We start from the raw sequence: 17,709 nt of genomic DNA on the forward strand, positions 1-17,709 counted from the left end.
ATCCTTTCTTCTGCTTGATGGATTCAGCTATTGATACTTGTGTATTTTTCACGAAGTTCTCGTGCTGTGTTTTTCAGCTCCATCAGGTCATTTATGTTCTTCTCTAAACTGGTTATTCTAGTTAGCAATTCCTCTAACCTTTTTTCAAGGTTCTTAGCTTCCTTTCATTGGGTTAGAACATGCTCCTTTAGCTCGGAGTAGTTTGTTTTTACCCACCTTCTCAAGCCTACTTCTGTCAATTCGTCAAACTCATTCTCCGTCCAGTTTTGTTCCCTTGCTGGCGAGGACTTATGATCCTTTGGAGAAGAGGCATTCTGGTTTTTGGAATTTTTAGTTTTTTTATGCTGCTTTTTCCTCATCTTCATGGATTTATCTACCTTTGGTCTTTGATGTTGGTGACCTTCAGATGGGGTTTTTGTGTGGACGTTGATTTTGTTGATGTTGATGCTATCCCTTTTTTTGTGTTAGTTTTCCTTCTAACAGTCAGGTCCCTCAGCTGCAAGTCTGCTGGAGTTTGCTGGAGGTCCACTCCTGACCCTGTTTGCCTGGGTATCACCAGTGGAGGCTGCAGAATAGCAAAGATTGCTGCCTGTTCCTTCCTCCAGAAGCTTCATCCCAGAGGGGCACACTCCAGATGCCAGCTAGAGCTCTTCTGTATGAGGTGTTCTGTCGACCCTGCTAGGAGATGTCTCCCAGTCAGGAGGCATGGGGGTCCGGGACCCACTTGAGGAGGCAGTCTGTCTCTTAGCAGAGCTACAGCACTGTGCTAGGAGATCTGCTGCTCTCCTCAGAGCTGGCAGGCAGGAACGTTTAAGTCTGCTGAAGCTGTCCCCGCAGCCGCCCCTTCCCCTAGATGTTCTGTCCCAGGGAGATGGGAGTTTTATCTGTAAGACCCTTACTTGGGCTGCTGCCTTTCTTTCAGAGATGCCCTGCCCAGAGAGGAGGAATCTGGAGAGGCGGTCTGGCTACAGTGGCTTTGTGGTGCTGCAATAGGCTCCACCCAGTTTGAACTTCCCAGTGGCTTTGTTTTCACTGTGAGGGGAAAACTGCCTACTCAAGCCTCAGTAATGGTGGACGCCCCTTCCCCCACCAAGCTCGAGCATACCAGGTCAACTTTAGACTGCTGTGCTGGCAGCAAGAATTTCAAGTCAGTGGATCTTAGCTTGCTGGGATCTGTGGGAGTGGGATCTGCTGAGCTAGATCCCTTGGCTCCCTGGCTTCAGCCCCCTTTCCAGAGAGTGAACAGTTCTTACTGGCATTCCAGGAGCCACTGGGGTATGGGGAAAAAAAAAAAAAAAAAAATCGTGCAGCTAGCTCAGTTTCTGCCCAAACGGCCACCTAGTTTTGTGCTTGAAACCCAGGGCCCTGGTGGTATAGACACCCAAGGGAATCTCCTGGTCTGAAGGTTGTGAAGACCATGGGAAAAGCATAGTATCTAGCCTGGAGTACACCATTGCTCATGGCACAGTCCGTCACGGCTTTCCTTGGCTAAGGGAGGGAGTTCCCCGACCCCTTGCACTTTCCGGATGAGGTGACTCCCCACCCTGCTTCTGCTCACTCTCCATGAGCTGCACCCACTGTCTAACCAGTCCCAGTGAGATGAGCTAGGTACCTCAGTTGGAAATGCAGAAATCACCTGCCTTCTGCGTTGATCTTGCTGGGAGCTGCAGACCAGAACTGTTCCTATTCGGCCATCTTTCCAGCCACCCTCTTCTTTTATCTTACGTGTTAATTGAATTCATTGTTGTTCATTCAGAGAATAATTCTTACCTGCTTAAGCTACTGGTTTATGTAAAGAGCAATATGATAAAATGGAAGGGCTCTGATCTGAGATCTGGGGTCCCATCTCAGTTCTGCCATGAATTAACTACAAAATTGCTGGCAAGATACTCTCCCTGGGCCTCAACTTTCCACACCTATAAAATGAAAGTGTTTGGGAAAAAGAGATTTTTCTTCGTTTTGAGATTCCAGGCTCCATGCTTCATAATTCCAGACTCTTCTTGGCCTTCACTGTCAAGTTAGGGTAAAAGCTTTGGTGTAGAAGTGACCAGAGATTATATATGCCGGTTTGGGGCTCAGTATGTCAGCACATTAACCAAAGTCAATGTATGCGGCAGAGGTAATTGGTTCTTAGTTTTCTTTTCTTTTCTTTTTTGTTTTTGAGGTGGAGTCTCACTCTGTCGCCCAGGCTGGAGTGCAGTGGCATGGTCTTGGCTCACTGCAACCTCCACCTCACAGGTTCAAGCAATTCTCCTGCCTCAGCCTCCTGAGTAGCTGGGATTACAGGCATCTGCTATCAAGCTCCCCCAATTTTTTGTATTTTTAGTAGAGTCGGGGTTTTACCATGTTGGGCAGGCGGTCTCGAACTCCTTACCTCAAGTGATAAAGTGCTGAGATAACAGGTGTGAGCCACCACACTCAGCCCTGGTTCTTAGTTTTCAATATCTCAGAAAGCTAATCAAAGATCTTAATCTCATTTAAATCTCTTGATTTTATACACAGTAATAACAGTGAACACATGGTGAAATTCGGCTCATCTAACTCAGAAACTTCATTTTAGGACAATATTCCAAACGCCTTTCCCATCTAGGCATTTTTCAGTAGCAGACATGTGGCACACCTGACTCCCTTCACTTCCCTCTTAGTGAAGGTTTAGGGATTAGAGATGTCCTTAGAGCCAGAACTCAGTGGCCTAAATCACTAGTCCTTGCATTACTACAAACTCACCTAGAGCATAAAAGATCAATTCTCCTTATGCCCATTGTGATGCTGGAAACATTACTTCTCTCCTCAGTTGCTGTTTTTCACTTAGCATCTCATTTTGAAAATCTTTGTTTCTCTGTGGCCACTATGACATTTGCTCCACTGAGCTTTCTGGCTTTAATTTTTGCCCCCTCAATCAGTTCCAAACAGCCCTACTGAAGTAGCCCCAGAAACTTGCATTGCGATTCCACTCTTTAATGATTTCTCATCTAAATATTAATTACCATCCAACATTCCTGCATTTGTGGTCATCTTGTCAGCACATCTTGCTGACCTAAATGAAGAAGTTCCTATTCCATTTACTCCAGATTATCCATATAATCTTCTTGAAAGCTATTCTTGGGATGTGCTAAGGAAAGTACTTGACTTTTGGAGTCTGCTGATCTAGGGTTTAAGTGCTGGCTGCACCACTTACTTAGGAAATTTCAGAAAGGTATTAAATTCTCATAAATGGGAATAATGCCTACTTTATAAGGTGTTTCAAAAATTCAGTGATAATGTATGTGATATTCACAGCACAAGGTCAGTCTGTTAAGAAGGACCCTGCCGGTGGTGACTATGAAGATGATGATAAGTACCCATGGGATGCCATGAACAGAGGTCACCTTTGCTGACCTCAGCCACCAAACGCCGGTCCTTCCAGCTTTCCTGGATCCTGTGCTTTTTTCTGGGATAATATGTAGTTCTCTATGTGGCTTGAGAACAAAACACTCTTTCAAATGGTTGAAGTATCTTTATTATATACATGGTCTGTACTTTATCATACTAATTTTCGTTTTTTCAAGACAGGGTCTTGCTCTGTTGTCCAGGCTGGAGTGCAGTGGCATAATCACAGCTCACTGCAGCCTTGAACTCCCAGGCTAAAGCAATCCTCCCACCTCAGCCTCTTGAGTAGCTGGGACCACAGGCACACACCATTGGTTAATTTTTTAAAAATCTGTAGAGGTGGGGTCTCACTATATTGCCCACGCTGGTCTCAAACTCCTGGGCTCAAATGATCCTTCTGCCTTGGCCTTCCAATGTGTTGAGATTACAGATGTAAGCCACCTTGCCCAGCCCTAAATTTTTTTTTCTTATGGTAAAATACACAAAAATCTACCATCCTAACCATGTTTAAGTGTGCAATTCAGTGGTGTGAAGTACATTCACATTGTTATGTAGCCATCACCACTATCCATCCCCTGAACTTTAAAAAAATCATCCCAACAGAAAGTCTATACCCATTAAACACTAACTCTCTATTCCCCGCTACCCCCAGCCCCTGGAAACTACTTTCTGTCTCTATGAATTTGCCTATTCTAGGTTCCTCACATAAGCGGAATCATATTTGTCCTTCTGTGACTGGCTTATTTCACTTAGTATAATGTCCTTCCTCAAGGTTCATCTATGTTGTAGCATATATAAGAATTGCACTTCTTTTTTTTTTTTTCTTTTTCTTTTTTTTTTTTTTTGAGATGGGAGTCTCACTCTGTCACCAGGCTGGAATACAGTAGCACGATCTTGGCTCACTGCAAGCTCTGCCTCCCAGGTGTTAAGCAACTCTCCTGCCTCAGCCTCCCCAGCAGCTGGGACTACAGGTGTGCACCACCATGCCCAGCTAAGTTTTGTATTTTTAGTAGAGGCAGGGTTTCACCATATTGGCCAGGCTGGTCTTGAACTACTGACCTCATAATCCACCCACCTCGGCCTCCCAAAGTGTTGGGATTACAGGCGTGAGCCACTGTGCCCAGCCAAGAATTGCACTTCTTTTTAAGGCTGAATCATAGTCCATTGTAAATATATCTCATTTTGTTTATCCATTCATCCATGGATGACATTTGGGTTGTTTCCACATTTTGGTTAGTATGACTTTATCCTATTGTACGTTCTGCAGCAATTTACATCTTTATTTTCAGAACTATTAAGTTTCCTCATACTGATAATATTAGGAAGAGAGTCATGAAAGACTTTTTTCATTTTTTTTAATACATCTCTTTTTTTTTTTTTTTTTTTTGAGACGGAGTCTTGCTCTGTTGCCCAGGCTGGACTGCAGTGGCCAGATCTCAGCTCACTGCAAGCTCCGCCTCCTGGGTTTACGCCATTCTCCTGCCTCAGCCTCCCGAGTAGCTGGGACTACAGGCGCTCGCCACCTCGCCCGGCTAGATTTTTGTATTTTTTAGTAGAGACGGGGTTTCACCGTGTTAGCCAGGATGGTCTCGATCTCCTGACCTCGTGATCCGCCCGTCTCTTTTTTCATTTTTTGGCCATTTATTATTATTTTTTTTTGGGGGGGGCAGCCACAAAGACTGGGATTTCTAACTCTATGCTATGATAAGTGGACAATTTAAGCCATTTTTAATTTTTTTTCTTAAATTAAGCCATTTATCTTTTTCTCCATTTCCTTTTCCAAAAAAAATGTATTTTTCTAAAATATGATCATGTCAGTTTGGTCTATTTTATATGTGTTAAGGAGAGCAATAACAGACAAAAGAATAACCTAACAATTAGGTATTCAGTTAAAAAAAAATGTCGGCCGGGCACAGTGGCTCATGCTTGTAATCTCAGCACTTTGGGAGGCTGAGGCGGGTGGATCACCTGAGGTCAGTAGTTCAAGACCAGCCTGGCCAACATGGTGAGACCCCATCTCTATTAAAAATACAAAAAATTAGCCAGGCATGGTGGCAGATGCCTGTAATCCCAGTTACTCCAGAGGCTGAGGCAGGAGAATCACTTGAACCCAGGAGGCGGAGGTTGTGGTGAGCTGAAATAGCGCCACTTCACTCCAGCCTGGGCTAGAGTGAGACTCCGTCTCAAAATAAAACCAAAAAAAAGTAGAGGATGGGGCAATAGATAGCCTACCACTTCTTGAACCAAGTTGTGAATTGTTTAAGAAATAGCTAATAGGCTGGGCGTGGCGGCTCACACCTGTAATCCCAGCACTTTGGGATGCCAAGGCAGGCGGATCACCTGAGGTCAGGAGTTGGAGACCAGCCTGGCCAACATAGTGAGACCCTGCCTCTACTAAAAATACAGAAATTAGCTGGGCATGGTCGTACATGCCTGTAATCCCAGCTACTTGGGAGGTTGAGGTAGGAGAATCACTGGAAACCAGGAGGCAGATATTGCAGTGAGCCGAGATCATGCCATTGCACTCCAGCCTGGAGACACAGATGAGACTCTGTCTCAGAAAAAAAAAAAAAGAAAAGAAAAAGAAAGAAAGAAAGAGTATGGTATAAGGAGGCCAGAATATTACTTTTATTATGAACAAAGCTGATTTGGGAGAATGCAGTTTATTTCTACTTACAGGCAGACGGCCATCTTAATTCTATACCCCAGAGTTAAACAGGTCTCCCAGCCACTCACAGACAGGTCTCCTGCAGGGAAGGAAAAATTATCAACTGACATATAGTCTGATTAAACGCTTGTCTTTTATACCTGCTATTGTTTGAGTGTGTCTCCTCCAAAATTTAGGTATTGCTAAAGTGATTTATGGTATTAAGAGGTGGGGCCTTTAAAAGGTGATCGGGCCACAAGGGCTCCTATCTTGTGAATGGGATTAGATGTCCTTATAAAAGGGCTTGAAAGAGGGAGTTCATCCCCTTTTGTCCTTCTGCCTTCTAGCATATGAGCACACAGCATTCTTCCCCCACTCCTCAAGATGCAACAGTCAAGCCGCCATCTTGGAAGTAAAAAGACCAGATCCTCACCAGATAACTGAACCTGCCAGTGCCTTCATCTTGGACTTTCTGACTTCCAGACCTGTGAGGAAACAAATTCCTGTTCTTTATAAATTACCCAGTCTCTGGTATTCTGGTATAACAGCTTAAAACAGACTAACTCAATGCCCTCAACCCACCTCTCTGCCTTGGCACCCATCACACTGTATAGCAATGAATCTTGGCCCGTCTCTTCCCTATGAGCATGTTGCCTTCATCCATTCTTCCAATCACTCAACTGGTTTTATTGAGTTCCTATTTTGGGCCTAGCAATAGCTAGGTCTTACATTCAGGACCTCAAGAAAGGACAGAAACTGACATAACCCCTACCCTTAAGGAGATCAGCACAGAAAATATCATAAAGGAGACGAGTGCGGCATTAGACAATAAGAAGGGCAGAGTGACTTAACAAAGCAGGAGAAGGTTTCTTGGGAAGTCACATTTTTTATGACACCTCAAGGTCAAGGAGTACTTCAGTATACTATACTCTGGTGTCTAGTAAAGGCAAAGTATGTAACAGAGCTCAGTAAATGCTTAACAAATTAATGAATGAGTGATACATGTGAAAACACTTCATAAGCAAAGTACCACACAGGTGTTAACCATTATCATATAGTTAATATGGAGAGATCTACTTTTATTCAGTTCTCTGGAACACTCAAAAAGATATTACAGCATACAACAGAGAAAACTCATTAAGGATGTCTACTCATTTAGACATACCCAGAGTCCTGTCTTCCTAGGAGAGAGCTTGAAGCTATTAGGTGTAGGACTGAATACAGAGAAATTAGAGAACCAATCATCCCATTTCAATGTTTGATCAATCCCATTTTCCTCCATGCAAAAGCAAGAGTTCACAAAACTGATTTTTAAAATAGTGATAAAATGACTTTAAAGATATTGGAAAATGAGGAAATACATAATAAAGATTAAGTATTCTATTTCACTGATGGAAGGTAATGTTAACTAGATCTGAAAATGTAAAAGCAGCAAGCTGCCATTCTCAAATTGATAGTGGACAGTGAAGAAAACGGCTCATATCCATCATGGCACTGGAGTTCTGACAACCATGTGGAAAGAGACGGACAATATTTTTGAAGCACGTAGTATGTATTAATACATTACCTCACTCAATTCTAACACAAATCCTGTGGGATGGAAATTATACCCATCATTTACGAAGGAGGAAACAGGCTGAAAGATTGTTATGTTGACATGGCAGGGATTTGAACTGAAGTTTCTGACTCTAAAGCAGAGAATAGAACAGAAAAAAAGCAGATAAAAATACAGGAAGGCCACTGTAGAATGGTTTTTTTAATTTTTTTTATTTTTTATTTTTCCTGAGCCAGAGTCTTGCTCTGTCACCAGGCTGGAGTGCAGTGGCGCAATCTCAGCTCACTGCAACCTCTGCCTCCCAAGTTTGAGAGATTCTCCTCAGCCTCCCGAGTAGCTGAGACTACAGGTGTGCACCACCACGCCCAGCTAATTTTTGTATTTTTTGTATTTTTAGTAGAGAGGGGGTTTCACCATGTTGGCCAGGATGGTCTCAATCTCCTGACCTCATGATTTGCCTGTCTTGGGCTCCCAAAATGCTGGGATTACAGGTGTGAGTCACTGCTCCTGGCCAGATTTTTTTTTTTTTTTTGCAACCTAAGAATATTTACTTATTAAAACTATATTAATACTTTAATAAACTATACAAAAAAGGTAATGAGGCAAACATGTGCATTTATGGAACTGCAAGTCAATCAGGCCAGTTCCCTGCAGAGGGAATTCCTAGCAGGACCTAGTTCATCTGTGAGGACACAGAGCAGTCCTTGTTTAGACAAAGACATTCATCTACTGCTCCAACATGGCCAGCCTTCCACTTCTTGATGGTTTCCTTCGCTATGAATGCGCATGTCCAGTTGTCTGCTTCTTAGAGTGGACGTTTACCTTCCTCATCCACCAGCCACTGGAGGAGGACTGGGGCCATGCAGATGATTGATTCTACCCATTCTTTGAGGAGGGTTTCCCGGCGGCCCTCTTCCATCATTGTATCTGGAATCAGATGAGTTTCCATAGCTTCTTTTTTTCACATCTTGCTGAAGCAGAGTTTTGAAAAACAAAACCTCAAACTCGGCTATTCCCCAGAAGAAATCTGTTATCAAAGATAATCTCCATGGAGACTGACTCTGGCTGTCCAACACTTGTCCGTTTGAGATGTAAACCATCTTGCCCCACTTCCCCGCTTCGGAGTGGTGTAGAATTGTTAAGAATTCAGGAGCTAGCAAGCAAAGACACACTCAGAGCGTTTCTCTTTGCTTCCTTGCCCTCTGAACTGTTCAATAAATAGTGAAGAACACAAAGCTAACTTCGGTATTTATCTGGGATCTGCTGTTGCTCTCCAATTTAAAAGCAAGACAGGAACATTAAATTTGTCACAGTTTAAATTGGTAAAGGTAGACCTCTATCAGATACAGGTGCTTCCTTACTTACGATGCATTTATTGGGAAGGGAAAACATCCTAAGTCCTTTTAATACACCTAACCTACTGAACATCAGAGCTTAGCCTAGCCTACCTTGAACACACTCAGAACACTTACATCAGCCTGCAGTTGGGCAAAGTCATCTAATACAAATCCTGTTTTATTAGAAAGTGTTGAATAGCTCATGTAATTTATGGGAACAACATTCTGAACATGAAAAACAGAATAGTTGTATGGAGACTTGAAGTACGGTTTCTACTGAATGTGCATCACCTTTGGAACTATTATAATGTTGAAAACTTTTAAGTCAAAGCATCGTAAGCCCCCGACTGTCTGTATATGAAACGCTCCCTAAGGGGCACTATGTCAGATACCATGCCTAAGTGTTTTCTAACTTTCTGTACTACATTCAAAAGGAGCATCTTCATAAAGATGTTACTGAAATCGTGGAAAATATTAGTCCTTCCTTTCTTTTGCAGCTAACAGGATTTTTGAAAGAAGCTCTAAACCACAAGCATATTCTAGCAACTGTTTGTTCTTCCAAGTATGAGCTACTTCCTTCCTCTGCCACCATCGCTCATATTCTAGTTTGAGGAAATATTAAGAAGCACAGTAAATCAGTCTGTTTTCAGAAACTGCTTAGTCCTTGAATTAATGTATCTTCTAAAGCTCCTTAAGATTTGGTCACTTAGAATAAAGTCTGTTCAATTTGTAGCCAATTTGCATACATGTATAAATGCATGAATTTTAAAAGCACCTTTAGGATTAAGAGAGATTTGTTGTCTGTATTTACATAATTTAAACCTGATTACTTAAGCAAGCTTTACAGCAATTTTAAGAATAGTAATGAGACAAGAATCTTAAGATAATACATTCTTGCCAGGCACTGTGGCTGATGCCTGCAATCTCAGGACTTTGGGAGGCCAAGACAGGCGTTATCACTTGAGGTCAGGAGTTCGAGACCAGCCTGGCCAACATGGTGAAACCCTGTCTGTACGAAAAATATAGAAATTAGCTGGGCGTGGTGGCAGGTGCCTGTAATCCCAGCTACTTGAGAGGCTGAGGCAGGAGAATCGCCGGAACCCAGGAGGCAGAGGTTGTAGTGAGCTGAGATTGCAGACTACACTCCAGCGTGGGCCACAGAGTGAGACTCCTTCTTGCAAAAAAAAAAAAGATAATACATTCTTTAGAACCAAGAATCTAAGGCCAATGCATTCTTTAGAACCAAATGTGTAAATGGTCAAACAAAGGATGTTTTTAAGAACATGGTCCCAACTGTGGCGGTATCATCATCTTTCAAAGCTATCTGCAAAAAAGGGACAATGTCATCATTGGCTAGTGAAAATTAGAAAAATTTAAGGAATTCTCAGCAAATGTCATATCTTTTAAAATACCAATGACCATCCCCTAACAGGGTAAATGCACCTGTCTTTTCTAAAAATAAAGCAAACCCAAAACAAAATTCTACAGAAAGATATTATAAAATCAAGTATTAAATTTAGATTGATTAATAAGTGATTGAGGTTACAAGTAATACTACCTCCAGTATTTTAATTTTTATTTATTTCTTTCTCACTCTGTTGCCTAGGTTGGAGTACAGTGGTGTGATCTCAGCTCACTGCAACCTCCACCTACCGAGTTCAAGTGATTCTCCTGCCTCACCCTCTCGAGTAGCTGGGACTACAGATGCCTGCCCTCATGCCCAGCTAATTTTCGTATTTTTACTAGAGACAGAGTTTCACTATGTTGGCCAGGCTGGTCTCGAACTCCTGGCCTCAAGTGATCTGCCTGCCTTGGCCTCCCAAAGTGCTGGGATTACAGGCATGAGCCACCGCGGCTGTCCTACCTCCAGGATTTTTAATTTCTCAGCAGGGATAATATGACATTAAAAACAAGCTTATATTTTATTAATAAGGAGAAGATAGGCCGGGCACGGTGGCTCAAGCCTGTAATCCCAGCACTTTGGGAGGCCGAGACAGGCGGATCACGAAGTCAGGAGATCGAGACCATCCTGGCTAACCCGGTGAAACCCCGTCTCTACTAAAAATATACAAAAAACTAGCCAGGCGAGGTGGCGGGCGCCTGTAGTCCCAGCTACTCGGGAGGCTGAGGCAGGAGAATGGCGTAAACCCGGGAGGCGGAGCTTGCAGTGAGCTGACATCCGGCCACTGCACTCCAGCCTGGGCGACAGAGTGAGACTCTGTCTCAAAAAAAAAAAAAAAAAAAAAAAAGGAGATTTATTCACAACTAATTTCTGATTCAAAACACTTCCAAGCATATAACAAATGCTATTCTTAAAGGAGGGATTCCCTATTTGATTGTCTCAGTTTATTAGAATATGGATGGTCTTTTCATTCTAGATAACATGCCCTTTGTTTGCTTGTTTTTGTATAGGAGTTATCTTGGAATCTGATAATTCTGAGACTCTACTGATGGCTAAGCACTACATATCTTCATTATGTGCCCATTTCCATTCATTCCTTAAAATATTATGAAACACTGTTACATACAAAATATGTATAATGTATAATATGCATAACATATATTGTAGTATAATTATATTCATCATATAATAACATAAAAGCATGATGAAATGACCACCTGCAAAACTGTCACTCAACTTGAGAAACAGAATCATAGTACTATTGAAGCTCCTGTGTGTCCCTCCTCAATCACCGTGTTATATTGATCATTCCTGTGCTTTTCTTTATAGTTTTATCACATTTATAGCTAAGAAAGTGTATTCATTATTTGACTTTTGAATTTTATAAAATACTATTATATTGCATGCATTCTGCTGCAACTTACTTTTTCACTCAGCATCGTTTCTGAAATTCATGTATGATGATGTGTATAGCTCTATTTCGATCATTTTCACTTCCATATAGTGTTCCATTGCATGGATAAACAACAAACTATTATCAGTTCTCCAGGTCTTGGGCACATTCTCCCTTGATTTGTACTGTTTTGATCATTTCTGTACTTGCTTCCCAGCCATTATCTGCAAGAGGTTTTTTTTTGGGGGTATGTTCTCCAGGAACAGGATTGATTGTTCATAAATTATGTAATTACACATATATATAAAAATATATAATACATACACATAATTATATATATTCATATACTTGTTTAATATGAATATGAAATAAATGTTATATAATTATGTATTATATAGAACATATACTATAAATGTAACTGTGTAATTCCAAAAAGGGGTTGCCAATTTACACTGCCACCAACAGTGTAAAAGTGATATCACCTAACTTAATTTTTTGACCATCTAAGGGGTATACAAATGGTTTCAATATGGTTTTAATTTGCATTTCCCTGAGCATTCTTTTATATCTTTATTAGCCACTGATATTTTTTCTTCTATGAAATGTATGAAATGCTATGGAATTTGCCCACTATGTTTTTGGGTTGTTTGTCTTCTACTTTCTTTTTTTTTTTTTTTTTTTTTTTGAGACAGAGTCTCGCTTAGTCGCCCAGGCTGGAGTGCAGTGGCGCGATCTCGGCTCACTGCAAGCTCCGCCTCCCGGGTTCACGCCATTCTCCTGCCTCAGCCTCCCGAGTAGCTGGGACTACAGGCGCCCGCCGCTTCGCCCGGCTAATTTTTGCATTTTTAGTAGAGACGGGGTTTCACCATGTTAGCCAGGATGGTCTCGATCTCCTGACCTCGTGATCCGCCCGCCTCGGCCTCCCAAAGTGCTGGGATTACAGGCGTGAGCCACCGCGCCCGGCCTACTTTCTTTTTTTGTTTGTTTCTTGAGACTGAGTTTTGCTCTTGTCACCTCAGCCTCCCAAAGTGCTGGGATTACAGGTGTGAGCCACCACGCCCAGCCCTTCTACTTGATTTTTAGGAGTTTGTTTGTTTTGGACCAAAGCTTTTTAATGCACTATTTTTTTCTCCAGGCAAAGGACCTTCAGAAAAGATCCATCCATAGATTTATAAATGGTACCTTTTTTGAGATTCATTCTCCCTTTGTTGCCCAGGCTGGAGTGCAGTGGTGTGATCTTGGCTCACTGCAACCTCCACCTCCCAGGTTCAAGTGATTCTCCTGCCTCAGCCTCCTGAATAACCGGGATTACAGATGCACGGCACCATGCCTGGCTAATTTTTTGTATTTTTAGTAGAGACAGGGTTTCACCATGTTGGCTAGGCTGGTCTTGAACTCCTGACCTCAAATGATCCACACACCTCGGCCTCCCAAAGTGCTGGGATTACAGGTGTGAGCCACTGCACCCAGCCTGCTTCAACCATTTTAAATTTTCTCATTTAAATCATAAATCCAAAGAACTGGATTTTTTTGTATGTATGGTATGAAGCAGAGAATCCATTTTCTCCCTCCATGTGGATAACCAATTGTCTTTGCACCATTTATTGAATAGCCACCCTTTTCCCATTGATCTACAATGCCAACTATCTTAGTCCATTTTCTATTGCTTGTAACAGAATACCTGAAACTGGGTAATTTATAAAGAAAAGGAATTTATTTCTTAGTTATGGAAGCTGAGATGTCAAGGTCAAGGAGCCATGTCTGGTGAGAGCCTTCTTGCTGGTGGGGACTCTCTACAAAGTTCTGAAGTAGCTGAGCATGCTCACATGCTATGCTAAAGATTCTCCCTCTTATAAAGCCACTGGTGCCCTCCCATGATAGCCCATTAATCCATTAATCCATGAGTGGATTAATCCATTGAGGGCAGAGCCCTCATGATTCAATCAACTCTTAAAGGCCCCACCTCTCAATGCTGCCACATTGGGGATGAAGGGTCAACATGAGTTTTGGAGGGCATATTCAAACCTGATATGGTCTGGCTGTGTCCCCATCCAAATCTCACCTTGAATTGTAGCTCCCATTATCTCCACATGTCATGTGAGGGACCCAGTGGAAGGTAACTGAATCAAGGGGGTGGGATTTTCCCATGCTATTCTTGTGATAGTGAATAAGACTTACGAGATCTGATGGTTTTATAAAGGGCAGTTCCCTACACACGCTCTCTTGCCTGCTACCATGTAAGATGTGCCTTTGCTTCTCCTTCGCCTTCCACCATGATTGTGAGGCCTCCCCAGCCATGTGGAACTGTGAGTCCATTAAACCTCTTTTTCTTTATAAATTACCCAGTCTTGGATATTTCTTTATAGCAGTATGAAAAGGGACTAATACAAAACCATAGGACTGATTTTGTCACATGTCAAATTTCCATATACTAATGTTCTATTTCTGTGTTCTCTATTCTGTTCCATCAGTCCATTTAACTATCTGTGTGTATTATGTCTAATTATTATAGCTTTATAATAAGTCTTGATAGCTTACAAGTTAGGGCAACTCCCTCACCTTGTCTTCTTTTTTCAAGAGTATTTTGGCTCTTCTTGGTTCTTTGCTTCTCCCTATGATGATTTTATAATACATTTATGAAGTTCCATGACAAATCCTATTGGGGCTGGGTATGGTGGCTCACGCTTGTAATCCCAGGACTTTGGGAAGCCAAGGTGGATGGATCACCTGAGATCAGGAGTTCAAGACCAGCCTGACCAACATGGTGAAACCCTGCCTCTACTAAAAGTACAAAATTAGCCAGGCATGGTGGCATGTGTCTGTAATCCCAGCTACTTGGGAGGCTGAGGCAGGAGAATCACTTCAACTCAGGAGGCATAGGTTGCAGTGAGATGAGCTCGTGCTACTACACTCCAGCCTGGGCAACAAGAGCAAAACGCCATCTCAAAAAAGAAAAAAACATTCTGTGAAATTTTGTATGGAACTGCATTAAATCTAGAGATTAATATGGAAAGAAGTAATATCTTCATGATATTGAGCCTGTACTCTAGAACTTATCTATCCAATTAAATCTCTTTTGAGATAGAGTCTTCCTGTCACCCAGGCTGCAGCGCAGTGGCATAATCTCAGCTCACTGCAACCTCAACCTCCCAGGTTCATGTGATCCTCCCACCTCAGCCTCTCAAGTAGCTGGGACTACAGGTGTGTGCCACCACACTCAACTAACTTTTGTATTTTTAGTAGAGATGGGGTTTTGCCATGTTAACCAGTCTGGTCTTTAACTCCTGACCTCAGGTGATCTGCTGGCCTTGGCTTCCCAAAGTGCTGGGACTACAGGCATGAGCCACCGTGCCCAGCCTAATCTCATTATTTTTATTACTAACCTATGTTTCATTAAAGTTTTAAAACTTCTTCACAATGTTCTTGTGTGTGTATATATATACACACATATATATACACACACACATATATACATATACATACACACACACACACACACACACACATTTTTTTTTAGACAGAGTCTTGCTCTGTCGCCAGGCTGGAGTGCAGTGGCGCCATCTTGGCTCACTGCAACCTCTGTCTCCTGGGTTCAAGCGATTCCCCTGCCTCAGCCTTCCGAGTAGCTGGGACTACAGGCACATGCCACCATCCCTGGCTAATTTTTTGTATTTTAGTAGAGACAGGGTTTCACCATGTTGGCCAGGATGGTCTCAATCTCTTGCCCTCATGATCCACCCACCTCGGCCTCCCAAAGTGCTGGGATTACAGGTGTGAGCCACTGCACCCAGCCTGTTCTTGCATATATTTTATTAAGATTTTATTTATTTATATTTTTGATGCTACTGTAAATGTTAACTTTTTATAAATTATATTTTTACCTGTTTGTTGCTGGCATATAGAAATGCAACTGTAGAAATGCCAAATAAATGGTTAATTCTTATGAGTTAGTCATAGATACTCTTTTGTTTTCTATGTAATCTAGTCTCTAATCAGGTTTGTCTCTTCCTTTATTAGCTATCTACTGGTGCATAATTAATTACCTCACACTTAGTGGCTTAAAACATGTACTTACTATCTCATAGTTTCTGTTGGTCTCCTGCTCAGGGTCTCACAAGGCTGTAATCAAGGTGACAGCCAGTCTGTGGTCCTTTTTAAAACTTAGTGTCCTCTTCTAAGTTCAGATGGTTGTTGGCAGGATTCAGCTGAGGCTGTAGGATGGAGTCCCTGTCTTGTTCTGGCTATCAGCTGGGGGTTTCCATCAGCTCCTAGTGGTCCCCAAGGTTTCTTGCCAGGTGGCTCATTCACAGGCCTTCTTACAACATGATAGTGCACTCTGGTCCGCTAACAAGGAATCTTCTGTAACATCACATAATTGCAAGAGTAATTATTCCGTTACTTTTGCCATATAACATGAACCAGTCAAAGCAGTGACTATCCCCATCGCCTTAGCCATATTCTGTCGTTGGAAGCAAGTCTCAGGTCTCATCCACACTCAAAGAGAGGTTGTGATTTACTTGGCATTACTATAGGGTGGATTTCCAATCCTAATCACTTTTTTTCCTGCTACTCTGCATACGCTAGGCCCCCAGCACAATGTTGAAATCATGATAGTGATTATCTCGCTCTTGTTTATAATCTTAAAGGAAATCATTTAGTAATTCAGCATAAAGTAAGATACGTGCTGTAGGCTTTTTGTAAATGTCACTTATTAAGTTAAAAGAGTTCTCTACTCCAAGCTTTCTAAAATTTATTTTTAAAAAAATTACAAATGGCTGCCAAGGTTTACCAAACCTTTTTTCCTGCATCTTTTGAGATCTGATCTTTTTCCTCCATTGTTAAACCACCCTGACATTCTGGAACAAACTCAGCTTGATAATGATTTCTAATTATTGCTGAATTTGCTTTACTATCTTGCTTTGGAGTTTTCAAATTTGTCTTCATGATTGAGATTAATTGGGGACTGCTTCCTCTTTTCCTATGTTCTGGAATAATTTACATAAAATTGGAATTATTTTTTTCCTGAATGTTCAGTAGAATGTTCCTGAAAACCTCTCTGGGTTTAGTGTTTGTGTTCTGGGAAGATTTTAAAATATCAATCAAATTTCTTTAATGATTATTCCAGTTTTCCTTTAAAATTATTTTGATAACATAGTTTTGAGTAATTTGTCCATGAAATTTTGAAATTTGTTGCCATGAAATTATTCATAATAGCTTCTTGAAAAATAAATAATTTTTACAACATGAATAGTTTAAAAATATATATTTCTTCAGCTATGGGGTCTTGCTGTGTCACTCAGGATGGAGTATAGTGGCATGATCATAGCTCATGCAGCCTCCAACTCCTGGGCTTAGTTAGGCAATCCTCCCATTTCCCTCCCAAGTCACAGCGATTACAGATGTGAGCAACTGCACCCAGCTTTTTAAAAAAATAAATCTGGACAGAAATGTATTCTTTTTTAAAAAATGAATCCGTGTTTGACTTTATGGATCCTATTATACTAATTATACTATTTCTATTAACTTCTGCCTTTACCTTATACATTTCATTCTATTTCCCTTTAAGATTTATTCTTATTAAATCTCCTAATCACCTCATCTCCATTTTCTCTATTTACATTGTGTTAATAATATTCCGGTTGTAATGTGAAGCTAGTAGGATGTTCCTTTTTGGAGGGTAATGGGGGTTCATCCTGGCATCATAAAAGTGTAAAAATCAAAACCAAATAAGCATATGTTTCATGTAGGCCAGGCATGGTGGCTCACACCTGTAATCCCAACACTTTGTGGGGCGGAGCAGGAGGATAGCTTGAACACAGGAGTTCAAGGCCAGCCTGGACAACATGGTGAGACCCTGTCTCTACAAATGAAAACATTAGCTACGCATGGTGGTGTGAGCCAGTGGTCCCAGCTACATGGGAGGCTGCAGTGGGAGGATCACTTGAGCCCAGGTCAAGGCAGCAGTGAGCCATGTGCCGCACTCCAGCCTGGGCGAGACTCTGTCTC

The 17,709-nt window shown here is 41.7% G+C and overlaps 1 pseudogene across 1 annotated transcript; it reads right to left on the bottom strand.

Moving 5' to 3' along the window:
• Positions 1-8,105: 8,105 nt before the first annotated feature.
• On the bottom strand, positions 8,106-8,690 carry LOC112610971 (annotated as a pseudogene). The gene has a single exon (XR_003116516.1). The product of XR_003116516.1 is annotated as a selenoprotein K pseudogene (transcript).
• Positions 8,691-17,709: the final 9,019 nt, after the last annotated feature.

The sequence above is a fragment of the Theropithecus gelada genome, chromosome 17, assembly GCF_003255815.1.
Source record: "Theropithecus gelada isolate Dixy chromosome 17, Tgel_1.0, whole genome shotgun sequence".
NCBI classification, from domain to species: domain Eukaryota; kingdom Metazoa; phylum Chordata; class Mammalia; order Primates; family Cercopithecidae; genus Theropithecus; species Theropithecus gelada.